The following is a 14,948-nucleotide window of genomic DNA, read 5'->3' as shown; positions in this document are numbered from 1 at the left end:
ACCTCATGGGTTTGTGATATATGGCTAAGGGCCGTATCCAGGCACCTCAGGGGGTTGTGATATATGGTCACTGTACCACGGCTAAGGGCCGTATCCAGGCACCTCAGGGGTTTGTGATATATGGTCACTGTACCACGGCTAAGGGCCGTATCCAGGCACCTCAGGGGTTTGTGATATATGGTCACTGTACCACGGCTAAGGGCCGTATCCGGGCACCTCAGGGGTTTGTGATATATGGTCACTGTACCACGGCTAAGGGCCGTATCCAGGCAGCCGAGGTGAGTAAAACATTTCAACGTGTTAACTCTCGCAAGGCTGCAGGCCCAGACGGCATCCCCAGCCGCGCCCTCAGAGCATGTGCAGACCAGCTGGCTGGTGTGTTTACGGACATATTCAATCAATCCCTATACCAGTCTGCTGTTCCCACATGCTTCAAGAGGGCCACCATTGTTCCTGTTCCCAGGAAAGCTAAGGTAACTGAGCTAAACGACTACCGCCCCGTAGCACTCACTTCCGTCATCATGAAGTGCTTTGAGAGACTAGTCAAGGACCATATCACCTCCACCCTACCTGACACCCTAGACCCACTCCAATCTGCTTACCGCCCAAATAGGTCCACAGACGACGCAATCTCAACCACACTGCACACTGCCCTAACCCATCTGGACAAGAGGAATACCTATGTGAGAATGCTGTTCATCGACTACAGCTCAGCATTTAACACCATGGTACCCGCCAAGCTCATCATCAAGCTCGAGACCCTGGGTCTCAACCCCGCCCTGTGCAACTGGGTACTGGACTTCCTGACGGGCCGCCCCCAGGTGGTGAGGGTAGGCAACAACATCTCCACCCCGCTGATCCTCAACACTGGGGCCCCACAAGGGTGTGTTCTGAGCCCTCTCCTGTACTCTCTGTTCACCCACGACTGCGCGGCCATGCACGCCTCCAACTCAATCATCAAGTTTGCGGACGACACAACAGTGGTAGGCTTGATTATCAACAACGACGAGACGGCCTACAGGGAAGAGGTGAGAGCCCTCGGAGTGTGGTGTCAGGACAATAACCTCACACTCAACGTCAACAAAACTAAAGAGATGATTGTGGACTTCAGGAAACAGCAGAGGGAACACCCCCCTATCCACATCGATGGAACAGTAGTGGAGAGGGTAGAAAGTTTTAAGTTCCTCGGCATACACATCACAGACAAACTGAATTGGTCCACTCACACAGACACCATCGTGAAAGAGGCACAGCAGCGCCTCTTCAACCTCAGGAGGCTGAAGAAATTCGGTGTGTCACCAAAAGCACTCACAAACTTCTACAGATGCACAATCGAGAGCATCCTGGCGGGCTGTATCACCGCCTGGTACGGCAACTGCTCCGCCCACAACCGTAAGGCTCTCCAGAGGGTAGTGAGGTCTGCACAACGCATCACCGGGGGCAAACTACCTGCCCTCCAGGACACCTACACCACCCGATGTTACAGGAAGGACATAAAGATCATCAAGGACAACACCCACCCGAGCCACTGCCTGTTCACCCCGCTATCATCCAGAAGGTGAGGTCAGTACAGGTGCATCAAAGCTGGGACCGAGAGACTGAAAAACAGCTTCTATCTCAAGGCCATCAGACTGTTAAACAGCAACCACTAACATTGAGTGGCTGCTGCCAACACACTGACTCAACTCCAGCCACTGTAATAATGGGAAATGATGGGAAAGGATGTAAAATATATCACTAGCCACTTTAAACAATGCTACCTAATATAATGTTTACATACCCTACATTATTCATCTCATATGTATACGTATATACTGTACTCTATATCATCTACTGCATCCTTATGTAATACATGTATCACTAGCCACTTTAACTATGCCACTTTGTTTACATACTCATCTCATATGTATATACTGTACTCGATACCATCTACTGTATCTTGCCTATGCTGCTCTGCACCATCACTCATTCATATCTTTATGTACATATTCTTTATCCCCTTACACTGTGTATAAGAAATTAGTTTTGGAATTGTTAGTTAGATTACTTGTTGGTTATTACTGCATTGTCGGAACTAGAAGCACAAGCATTTCGCTACACTCCCATTAACATCTGCTAACCATGTGTATGTGACAAATACACATTTTATTTGATTTGAAAATATATAGAAAAACAGAGATATCTAAGGTCAGGGTGTGACAGTAAAACACAACATACAGTCCGAAACACAACACGCAACAAAACAGCTCACTGAAACAGTCTGTTTTTAAATGCAACAGCTTTGTTAGAAAGTTTTTCCCCATTCAGGTCTATAAAAACCTTCTGAAAGACTTCAAAATGTGAAGCGGAATAAAGGTAAAAATGTTGCCCAGATCCTGCAGCACCTTGAGGCCTTCAAGGACAATCCCAATGTCCTCTGGTTCCTCAGTCCTGCAGTACCTTGAGGCCTTCAAGGACAATCCCAATGTCCTCTGGTTCCTCAGTCCTGCAGCACCTTGAGGCCTTCAAGGACAATCCCAGTGTCCTCTGGTTCCTCAGTCCTGCAGCACCTTGAGGCCTTCAAGGACAATCCCAGTGTCCTCTGGTTCCTCAGTCCTGCAGCACCTGACGCCTTCAAGGACAATCCCAATGTCCTCTGGTTCCTCAGTCCTGCAGCACCTTGACGCCTTCAAGGACAATCCCAGTGTCCTCTGGTTCCTCAGTCCTGCAGCACCTTGAAGCCTTCAAGGACAATCCCAGTGTCCTCTGGTTCCTCACTCCTGCAGCACCTTGACGCCTTCAAGCACAATCCCAATGTCCTCTGGTTCTTCAGTCGCGGCATGGTCTTTGAAAATGTAGATCCCCAAAGTAGTGTCCTCAATGGCTGCCACAAAGACAAAACTTGTCAATCATACAAAATGAATCATTCCTCAATTAAGTGTTTACAGTTAGGGACTCTAGATTGCAAAAAGTATAGCTGATGAAGCACAAGAGCATGATACAGACAGAAATATATCAAGATTGGAGTCCTTTTAAGTGTCAACTAAATCAAGAACTGCTGGTAATATTTGAACACCGCCTAATACAAGGCTCAAATTAAAAGTGGTTCTAACCAAGATTTCCATTCTATTCAGATTGCATTTGAGACATTTGATCGTAGCATTCAAACAAACAAAAAAGACATGGAGTCTTTAATCTGAATAATAAAATTCAGAAGAAAAAATAATGGTGCATCTAATCGCAGCTAATGAAATAAGATGGAAGACAGAGGAGATGACGCAGTAATAAAATAGCTAATGATAGAATATGAAGGTGGCACAGAACAGGAGAGGAAGATAGAGAAAAAGGAAGGAAGAAGGAAACACTTCAATCTATTACTATGCCATATATTCCTGAACAAGGTTTTCTGCGTCTTCACCCATATACACTCACACTCCCTTTTTGATGCACTTTCATCCCACATCTATGTTGTTATTCTAAGAAAAGAGAAGAAGGATTTTTTAATTTATGTCTCATTTTGAAGTCACCTTTTGGCATAGAACCACATATGAATGTGTCTTTAGAAGCATAAAGAATTCTTACATCAGCCATAGGTGCCATGATTGATATGAGTCTTCTGCCCAGATGTCCTCCTCTTCTTTGGAACAACTTCAGCAGTTTATCTGAGTGTATATCAAGTTGAGAAAGACATTTGGATGGGAGTGGGGTTGTGGTGATTCTCCTAAACTCAGATTTGAGATGAAAATAGTAATTAAACAAACAAAAAAATTAACTATGGAGAGGAAAATAGACTGGAGATGATCACGCAAGCAGCAAACTAGAGGGTTCTCTATAAAGAGAGAAATAACTAGGCAGTCAGCACAAATGGTGAGAACTCAGAATAAGGCTCAATAATGTGGCAAGCTGAGGGAAAATAATAATCTACCTTCACCAACAAATCCCAGAAAACATACCAATAGATCAACAATAAGACAAGTATGGCTAATTTACCTCAATGACTTCAAAGAGCGCAGGCCATCTTGCCATGAAGTCCTCTACCACGGACAACTTCATGTCTCCTGTATGCAAATGTCTTCTCCATTTTGAACTTCACTGTCTCTCTGTTGTTCCTTTTCTTCACATCGGACAGTAGATCTTTCCACATGTCCTCAAGGCTCCTGAGGGATATGTGGGGTTAAAGTTCACTTCTGCTCTCTTTGTCTTTTTAACAATATAGGCTGTACATGACTTCCCTGCAGGTTTGTGCTTCAAGGAGTTTATCGTCACCTCTGGACATCCCAGTCTTCTCAGGCGAGTGAGGTAGTTTGCCAGTTTCTATTTCAAACTGGTATTCCATCCGCCACATCCAGTGAAGTGACACTTCTCAGTCAAATATGGATGCTTCTTGACTGTGTGCCACCTATTCTATCTCTCCATCAGTGGTATAAATGTTAAACTGGACAATCTCTTGCAATAAGCCGTCGATTATGTCTGACTTCAACTTAGGCTCTGGAACAAGTAGAGTGCCACTTTCAAGGAACGCTGAATTGACCTGCTGAAGTTTTAGCTCAGCATCACATGAGAATTGAGGCACACAGAACAAAGTAGGCCAAGAGGACCGTGAGCTAGTAGACTCTGGAGTGTCAACTGAGCCACTGGATAGTACTGATATGGTTATGATTGAAGGCGGAGGTTGTCGGGAGTGGAGTGTTGATACTGCTGGAGGTTTCAGCATTGAATTGTGAGGGTCTCTGACATGTCAATAACTTTAAGAGTACCTTTGTCCTCTACTTCTGCCATTGAGGTCAGGTTAAATAACTCATTTCCAAAAATAGGGTCCATGACCTGAAGACTGAAGTTGCTGTGAAGTCCACACTGCTTCTTTACATCGTTCAAAAGGTCAATCACAGATTCAGGTAGTCCACAAGGAAAGGTCAGTCACAGATTCAGGTAGTCCACAAGGCAAGGAAAGGTCAGTCACAGATTCAGGTAGTCCAGAAGGAAAGGTCAGTCACAGATTCAGGTAGTCCACAAGGAAAGTCACAGTCAGTCACAGAAATTCAGGTAGTCCAGAAGGAAAGGTCAGTCACAGATTCAGGTAGTCCACAAGGAAAGGTCAGTCACAGATTCAGTAGTCCACAAGGAAAGTCAGTCACAAGGAAAGGAAATCAGTCACAGATTCAGGTAGTCCACAAGGAAAGGTCAGTCACAGATTCAGGTAGTCCACAAGGAAAGGTCAGTCACAGATTCAGGTAGTCCACAAGGAAAGGTCAGTCACAGATTCAGGTAGTCCACAAGGAAAGGTCAGTCACAGATTCAGGTAGTCCACAAGGAAAGGTCAGTCACAGATTCAGGTAGTCAAGGAAAGGTCAGTCACAGAAGGAAAGGTCAGTCACAGATTCAGGTAGTCCACAAGGAAAGGTCAGTCACAGATTCAGGTCAAGGAAACAGTCACAGATTCAGGTAGTCCACAAGGAAAGGTCAGTCACAGATTCAGGTAGTCCACAAGGAAAGGTCAGTCACAGATTCAGGTAGTCAAGGAAAGGTCAGTCACAAGGAAAGGTCAGTCACAGATTCAGGTAGTCCACAAGGAAAGGTCAGTCACAGATTCAGGTAGTCCACAAGGAAAGGTCAGTCACAGATTCAGGTAGTCCACAAGGAAAGGTCAGTCACAGATTCAGGTAGTCCACAAGGAAAGGTCAGTCACAGATTCAGGTAGTCCACAAGGAAAGGTCAGTCACAGATTCAGGTAGTCCACAAGGAAAGGTCAGTCACAGATTCAGGTAGTCCACAAGGAAAGGTCAGTCACAGATTCAGGTAGTCCACAAGGAAAGGTCAGTCACAGATTCAGGTAGTCCACAAGGAAAGGTCAGTCACAGATTCAGGTAGTCCACAAGGAAAGGTCAGTCACAGATTCAGGTAGTCCACAAGGAAAGGTCAGTCACAGATTCAGGTAGTCCACAAGGAAAGGTCAGTCACAGATTCAGGTAGTCCACAAGGAAAGGTCAGTCACAGATTCAGGTAGTCCACAAGGAAAGGTCAGTCACAGATTCAGGTAGTCCAGAAGGAAAGGTCAGTCACAGATTCAGGTAGTCCACAAGGAAAGGTCAGTCACAGATTCAGGTAGTCCACAAGGAAAGGTCAGTCACAGATTCAGGTAGTCCACAAGGAAAGGTCAGTCACAGATTCAGGTAGTCCACAAGGAAAGGTCAGTCACAGATTCAGGTAGTCCACAAGGAAAGGTCAGTAACAGATTCAGGTAGTCCACAAGGAAAGGTCAGTTTCTGGCAGCGGCCATCAATCAAGATGATCTTTATGATTGCAGGAGTTGGCATCATCTTGCTTCTTAGTCTGCAAAGAAAACAGACAAGAACAATAGTCAAGGATTATTCTTCATGGTCCTTTAAATGTTAATTAAGAAATTAATTTAAGAATTACAGTTTTCATATATCATATATCATATCATATATTTTCTACTGATTAGGCAGGCATGCATATTAACTGATATTCAACCAGTATGTGCTAAACATACTTAACCTCTTGTTGGATATGCCATTACAAAGTCACCATGCAGACTGATCCAATGATGGAGTCAACCCGTGGATAACTGTCTGCCAGTTCACTTAGTGTCACTAGAGACACATCTCTTGTGGGAGCAGGACTACGTTCAAAGGCTCTATAATGTTCTCTGTACCAACCACACAGTTCCTTGAACACAACAAAAAATACACTCATGAAAAATGCAAATTTGAACAATTTCACCAAAATCTGCTAATCTACCTGCTAATTTATGGGCAACTATCATTCCCTTCCTGTATGTTATGCCCTTACTTGTCACACACTGGGAAAGATAACCCTCAGGTGTGTCAAGGTACTTCTGTCTGATGGATTCTGCCATTTCATTTCTGAGTAAATTCACTGGGAGAGTGGAGACAGTTGAGACCTCAAGTTCAGACTAATATATGGAGAGCTCAGCTGGTAAGCAATCATCTGATGTGTGGAGGCTAATGAGGCTAATGAAAGAGGCACATTTTTGAAGCACCTTGAAGCACTGCTTTTTAAAGCAAGTTATGTTTGGCCTCAAACCGCATTGTCCAATCTGCCCTAACAAGCAAAAAGACAGTAACTGCTCATTTGGTCGAAAATTTGTTAATATCAGTTTTGCTACATTAAATACATAATACATGCTTAATCATGTGTACAAGTATCCTGCCTATATTGTATTGTGTTTTGGAGAAAATGGGGGGTCATGTTAGCAGTAACTGCATAAAGTTACTGTTTAACCAAGGTGAAATTTAAAATAAAATAAAACACATTCTCAGTTCCACGCCATGAGCAGTTAGTGACTTTTTGCTTGGTAGGGCAGCATAGCCTTAAAAGCAGACCAAAACAACAAATCATTTGGGGGTAATGTTCCAGATAATGATGCTTCGGTAGAAAGGGGGATAAGAAGTCAGTTGTCCAACTGAATGTATTCAACTGAAATGTGTCTTCTGCATTTAACCCAACCCCTCTGAATGAGAGATGCGGGGGGCTGCCTTAATTGACATCCACATATTCAGCACCCCTGGAACAGTGGGTTAACTGCCTTTCTCAGGGAAAGAACGACAGATTTTTACCTTGCCAGCTCTGTGATTTGTACCAGCAACCTCCGGTTACAGAAGCCTAACGCCAGGGAACAACTCTTTGTATCTATGCCTGTGCTCAATTATTTTGCTTTCTAAATCGAGTCATCACTATGCACAGGGGAAAATCTGTGTGGTAACACATGAGGTCTGTTTGTCTTGTCTTACCACTTGTAGGGGAAATTCAGAATAACTGTATTCAGGAAATCCAATGTAAAACGTTGTCTTCATACAAGTAATGCTAAGCAGTGAGACAGCTTGTTTGGGACAATACCCCCAAAAATATTGTGAACAAGATCTGGAGTATAGCCGAAGATGCCGTGAAAATGAGTTAAGTTGCTTGTGAAAACACAATCTTTCTTCACCACAAAATGTTTTGTTCAAGTGTCTTTTGTTTTTTTGTTCTCAAGCTGAAAGCACCAGATGCAACTTCACGTAACTGAATATCACAACTCTTTCCTGTGCAAAACATGCAATAGTACTCCCCTGAGAAACTCTCAATGAAAGCAGATATACTGTGAGCTCCCAGATTGTCAACCACTACACTCTATACTGTACCTTTGACATATACACCTAGTAAAGGGGCATAAACACCAAGTTCCTCCAGAGTTCGTGGATCTCTTAGAAGAGGTTCTAAAACCTTACAATAACCATAGGTTTTAACATCATTGCTCTTGCACAGAACTGCTAAATAAATGGATGATAAAGAGGAATGAGGCAAGTTAGCCAACACCCAATAAACAGCACATAGCTTGTGTTTCTTCTTTGTAGTGCCAAGGGGATTACACATTTCAAAGTCATCCATATAAAGACCTAAGAGTATCCTTAGCTCTTCTCCAGAGAGAAAACAGTTCTCCTTATAATGTGAACCATCTTTGTAGGACTTGTATTGATATGATGGTCCAATATTAATATCCTGCTGTCCCCAATAACGCTCAACTACTTTATCAACAATGTCCCTTCTACTTAAAAGTTTCTGTAATTACTTCAGTATTGGGACATACTGGAAAGTGTATCTCTTTTTAGCGTTTAGCATGTATTCAATTGGCTCCACAACACTGAAGTGCTCCTTGTAATACTGCTTACGCTGATAAGCAGTGCTACGACGACCACCTTTTTCAATAGAGTTTTGCACAGGATTACCAGAACAAACTGTAACAGCAATTTCTTAACTTAAATTTCTTTGTAAGCAGTAACGTAATTAGTGATTGCTCCATATAATCATTTTGTGCTCTTTTTTTATTTGGTATTTTTTGTATTTTTTTAATGATCCGCCCCTTTTTTCAATTTTCATCTAAAATGACATACCCAAATCTAACTGCCTGCAGCTCAGGCCCTGAAGCAAGGATATGCGTATTCTTGGTACCATTTGAAAAGAAACACTGAAGTTTGTGGAAATGTGTTCTCAACTAACATCAAGGCGGTGGCCCGTTCCTGTAGGTTCATGCTCTACAACATCCGCAGAGTACGACCCTGCCTCACACAGGAAGCGGCGCAGGTCCTAATCCAGGCACTTGTCATCTCCCGTCTGGATTACTGCAACTCACTGTTGGCTGGGCTCCCTGCCTGTGCCATTAAACCCCTACAACTCATCCAGAACGCCGCAGCCCGTCTGGTGTTCAACCTTCCCAAGTTCTCTCACGTCACCCCGCTCCTCCGCTCTCTCCACTGGCTTCCAGTTGAAGCTCACATCCGCTACAAGACCATGGTGCTTGCCTACGGAGCTGTGAGGGGAACGGCACCGCAGTACCTCCAGGCTCTGATCAGGCCCTACACCCAAACAAGGGCACTGCGTTCATCCACCTCTGGCCTGCTCGCCTCCCTACCACTGAGGAAATACAGTTCCCGCTCAGCCCAGTCAAAACTGTTCGCTGCTCTGGCCCCCCAATGGTGGAACAAACTCCCTCACGACGCCAGGACAGCGGAGTCAATCACCACCTTCCGGAGACACCTGAAACCCCACCTCTTTAAGGAATACCTAGGATAGGATAAGTAATCCTTCTCACCCCCCCCCCCTTTAAATGATTTAGATGCACTATTGTAAAGTGGCTGTTCCACTGGATGTCATAAGGTGAATTCACCAATTTGTAAGTCGCTCTGGATAAGAGCGTCTGCCAAATGACTTAAATGTAATGTAAATGTAATAGAGGGCACATCTTTACACATACTAATCAGGAGGAATGGGAACCAGGTGTGCGCAATGAGACAAGACAGTCCGGGGTTGGTGGTAATGAATCCAGTTCAGTGAAGCATAGAAGGCCGGTGACGTAGACCTCTGGAGCTGGTGAATGGAATGAACAGCAGCAGGATCCATGACAGAACCCCCCCGATGCACTGCACCAGCAGCGGGACGACACTGGCCTCGAGGACAACCACAGGGGTGTGGTGCCGACGTCAGGGTGCCGACTGTGAAAATCTCTGGTCAGCAAAGTGTCCAGGATGTCCACCGCAGGAACCCAGCACTGCTGCTCTGGGCCATACCACACCCAGTCGATGTGGTACTGGAGACACCCCGCCCGGCGCCTCAAATCCAGGACTTCACGGACCGACTACGCCAGACCTCCCTTGATGTCCAGAAGAGGAGGCAGGGCGTCACTGGGTCCAGCCTCAGCGAGGGGACCAGGCACCACTGGCCTGAGGAGAGACACATGACAAGTCGGGTTAATGCGGAAATCAGCAGGGAGTTGCAAATGGTACGTTGCCTCATTAACCCTCCTCAGGACTTTAAACAGCTCCATAAACCGTGGGCTTAGCTTCCAACAGGGCAGGCAGAGGGGCAGGTTCCTGGTGGAGAGCCAGACCCAGTTTCTTGGAGAGAAGACAGGCGCCTCACTGTGGTGGCGGTCGCCTGCTCCTTGTGCCGACACACATGGCCACTGGAGACGAGTGTGCACAGCATTCCAGATCTCGTCAGCGCGCCGAAACCCCAGGAGCCTCGGTCTGGCTTGGAGGCCAAGGTGCCAGAGCCGACTGATACCCCAACACACACTGGAAAGGAGTGAGGCTAGTGGAAGAGTGGTGGAGGGAATTCTGCATGTACTCAGCCCAAGGTAGAAAATCTTCCCACTCCCCCGGCCGGTCCTAACAGTAACACCTCAGGAACCTGGCCACTTCCTGATTGACCATATCCACCTGCCCATTAACTTGAGGATGGTACCCGGAGGTGAGACTGACCGTGACTCCCAGGCATTCCATGAACGCTTTCCATACGCGTGAGGTGAACTGAGGGCCACAATCTGACACAATGTTCTCCGGGATCCCCTCGTGTCGGAAGACGTGAGCAAAAAGAGCCTCTGCAGTTTGCATGGCCAACGGGAGACCAGGCAGAGGAAGGAGGCGACAAGCTTTGGAAAACTGGTCCACAATGACGAGAATGATGGTGTTCCCCTGGGAGGGGGGAAGGTCAGTCACAAAGTCCACCGAGGGGTGAGAGCAGGGTCAATGTTGGACTGGCAGTGGAAGAAGCTTTCTATAAGGGAGGTGTCTGGGTGTCTTTGACTGGGCACAGATGGAGCAGGAAGAGATGTAATCCCAGACGTCCCTAGCCAAGGTGGGCCACCAGTACTTCTCAGTCAGGCAGGAGATGGTACGGCTTATCCCAGAATGACCCGATACAGGCACCGTGTAAGGAGGCGGTCCCACACACATGTAGGTGCAGTTCTCCGGGCACTGTGCAGGTGAGGGTTCCGTACGCAGGGCCTTCCGTATGTCGGCGTCAATGTCCCACACCACTGGCGTGATGATACGAGATGGAGGGATTGATGGGGGTCTCCTCTCCCTCTCTCTCCTCTGCATCATAGAGCCGAGACAGGGTGTCCACCTTCACGTTCTTTGAGCCTGTCTCGGGTTTAGCCTCTTCACTTCCCAGGTTGCTGTGGTTCATCCACACCACACCACACCTCCACACCTTCAGAGCCTTCTTGACCGACCAAAAGTTCCTGGGTCCCCTATGTCTTAGTTCCTCCGGGTGGGGCTCAGCTGCTTGGAGTAAAAGACGCAGGGCTGCAGCTTTGGAGGGGTTCCAGTGTGCTGGGACAGCACAGCCCCGACTCGTACTTCAGAGGCATCCACCTCAATGATGAAGGGAAGTGAGTGGTCGGAATGTGCCAGCACGGGAGCAGTGGTGAAGCGTGCCTTCAGTGTCTCAAACGCCCTCTCCACCTTTGCCGTCCAACGAAGCTGCTGGGGGCCTCCTCTCAGCAGGGAGGTGAGAGGTGCGACCACCGTGCTGCAGCCCCGGATGAACCTCCAGAAATAGTTGGCAAACCCCAGGAATCGCTGATCTGCTATCACAGAGTTGGGGATGGGCCATGACCTGACTGCGCTGATGCGTTGCTCCTCCATCTCCGCTCCCTCCGTGGATATGAGGTAACAGGGTAGCCTAGTGGTTAGAGCATTGGACTAGTAATTGAAAGGTTGCAAGTTCAAATCCCCGAGCTGACAAGGTACAAATCTGTCGTTCTGCCCCTGAACAGGCAGTTAACCCACTGTTCCTAGGCCGTCATTGAAAATAAGAATTTGTTCTTAACTGACTTGCCTAGTAAAAAAAATAAAAAAAAAAATAAAGGTAACCCAAAAAAGGACACGGATTGCTGGAAAAACAAACACTTCTCTTGTTTAACATATAGATCGTGCTCCAACAGTCTACCCAGCATAGGGCTGACTAACAAGCCATTCTGGGCAAGGTCCAAAATGTTGTCTATATAAACCACTACGCCCATCCCAGCCTGTCCCAAACCCTTCATTAATGAAGACTGAAGATGCTTTAGACAGACCTAAAGGTATTATGAGATACTCGTAAAAGCCTGTGGTCGTGGGAAAAGGGCGCTTTTCCATTCGACGGCTGCACGAATGCGCACCATTTGTGCACCATTGTAGGCTCTCCTCAAGTCGAGTTTTATGAAGTACTGCAACCCGTGCATTTGTTTGATGATGGTTGGGATGAGGGGTTAAGGATAGCTGAACTTAACGGTGGCTTTTTTCAGAGTTCGATAATCAAAGCAGGGGCACAGTCCCCCATCTTTCTTTTCAACAAAAAAGAAGCTTGAGCAGGCTGGTGACTTAGAGGGGCGGATAAAACCCTGCTGGAGGCTCTCCTGTACGTGGGACTCCATGGCCTCGGTCTCCGCATAGGAGAGTGGATAGACGTGTCCTCTCGGGAGCGTCAGATAGCAGATCAATGGCACAGTCCCCAGGGGCGATGAGGAGGCAGGCGTGTAGCTTGGGTCTTAGAGAAAACCCGATGCAGATCCTGGTATTCCTCCGGTAACTCCACTTGAGGTGTGTGGTCCAGACTTTCCACCATAGTGGTGTTGACAGACACCACGAGACACCTCCCCTGACACTCCTGCAACCAACCCAGCAGTCTCCCCTCGGACCAGGAAGTAACAGGGTTATGCCAGCTCAACCAGCGGAGACCTAACACAGCGGGGTGCGTGGGCATGTCTATAATCAAAAAGGTGATCTGTTCTAAATAAGTGTCATGGGTCAGCAGAGAAACGGTAACAGTGATGTGATGTACAACCCTGTCCCTATTGGACGAATATCCAGGGCTCGAACAAAGAATGGGTGACTAATATAAAAGAGTCCCGGCAGCTCTGGAAATCAGAGCTAGCAATCAGAGCTAATGGGAGTGTGGAGCTAGGGTATTCAGGGAATTTAATGGGAAAACACACTGGTTGAGCTGACAGAAAAATAGGGAAGAACTTGCATCCTACCTGGGTTGGAGCAGGAGAATTCACTAGCTTGTCACCTCCCCGCCTATTGGTGGATAGAGGGCAGGTTGGGGAGAAATGACCCTTACACCACAATAGGAGCAGAGGCCTAGATTCCTCCTGCTTCTACGCTCTGCCTTAGGCAAACGTGCAGAGCCCACCTCCATCAGATCCAGCCACAGAGCAGGTGTAGCCATGGGCTCCGGATTCCGTGCACGTCTTTGTCGGGACCGCAGGTGGTTGTCCAAATGAATTGCCATGCTGATGAGCTGGTCGAGTGACAGGTTGTCATCACGGTAACTCCACCTGTACCTTCTCCTGCAGTCCGCTGCTGAACACCGTTCCATCCGGTGGAGGCTGCGATATTCCGGAACTCCAGAGCGAACTTCGAGGCGGTCCTAGATCCCTGGAGTAGTCGGAGTAGGCGCTCACCCACCTCTCGGCCATGCACAGGATGACCAATCACCGAGTGGAAGAGGAGGGTGAAGCACTCATAGGACTCGACCTCAGGTCGTGCCCGTTTCACAGACCGCGGCACCCCAGGGCCGTTCAGTCAGTGCCGAGATGACGGTGGCAACCCTGTCTCTCCCAGAGACAGCCTCGCTGTAGCGCGCGAGGTACAGGTCGCATTGCAGAAGGAATCCCTTGCATCTTGCTGGAGCGCCGTCAAAGCACTCCAGAAGGGACAGGGTTATTTCGCGGACTGGCTCAGATGAGACAGGCAGGTAGTGGTGTGGTGGCTGGTGCTGGAACCATTGCTGGAGACTGGAGGGACTGCACATTCCCCTCCAAACGCAGGATGGTTGCCAGCACCCTGTCCATGGCGCTGCTGAGTCTGGAGAGACAGTCCTTGATGCTGGACTGTCTCTATGATGGTTGACAGCTAGTCTCCATTTAGTAGGTTGGTTATTCTGTCACACTGTATAAGGATAGGAGACAAGCGCAGGAATACATAATAGGGGGATTTATTTTATCCACCCAAAAGAGCGAGGTGTAAACCTCCAAATAATACATGGTATGAGACCCATAAAACAAGTACACAACAACACGTAGCATGGAAGCCGATACAACAGCACAGGTGCTCACAAAACCAACGGACATGGTAACAATAACCAACAAGGACAATGGGGAACAAAGGGCACACATACACTACCAGTCTAAAGATTTAGAACACCAACTCATTCAAGGGTTTTTCTTTCTTTTTACTATTTTCTATAATAATGTGTTTCTATAATAATAGTGAAAACATCAAAACTATGAAATAACACATATGGAATCATGTAGTAACCAAAAAGGTGTTAAACAAATATATTTTCAAAACATATTTTATATTTGAGATTCTTCAAATAGCCACCCTTTGCCTTGATGACAGCTTTGCACCCTCTTTGCATTCTCTCAACCAGCTTCGCCTGGAATCCTTTTCCAACAGTCTTGAAGGAGTTCCCATATATGCTGAGCACTTGTTGGCTGCTTTTCCTTCACTCTGCATTCTGACTCATCCCAAACCATCTCAATTTGTTTGTGGAGGCCAGGTCTTCTGATGCAGCAGTCCATCACTCTCCTTCTTGGTAAAATAGTCCTTACGAAGCCTGGAGGTGTGGTGGGTCATTGTCCTGTTGAAAAACAAATGTACAGGTCCATTGATTTATGT

The sequence above is a fragment of the Oncorhynchus masou genome, chromosome 29, assembly GCF_036934945.1.
Source record: "Oncorhynchus masou masou isolate Uvic2021 chromosome 29, UVic_Omas_1.1, whole genome shotgun sequence".
Classification (NCBI taxonomy): domain Eukaryota; kingdom Metazoa; phylum Chordata; class Actinopteri; order Salmoniformes; family Salmonidae; genus Oncorhynchus; species Oncorhynchus masou.
This window is presented reverse-complemented; position numbering follows the sequence as displayed.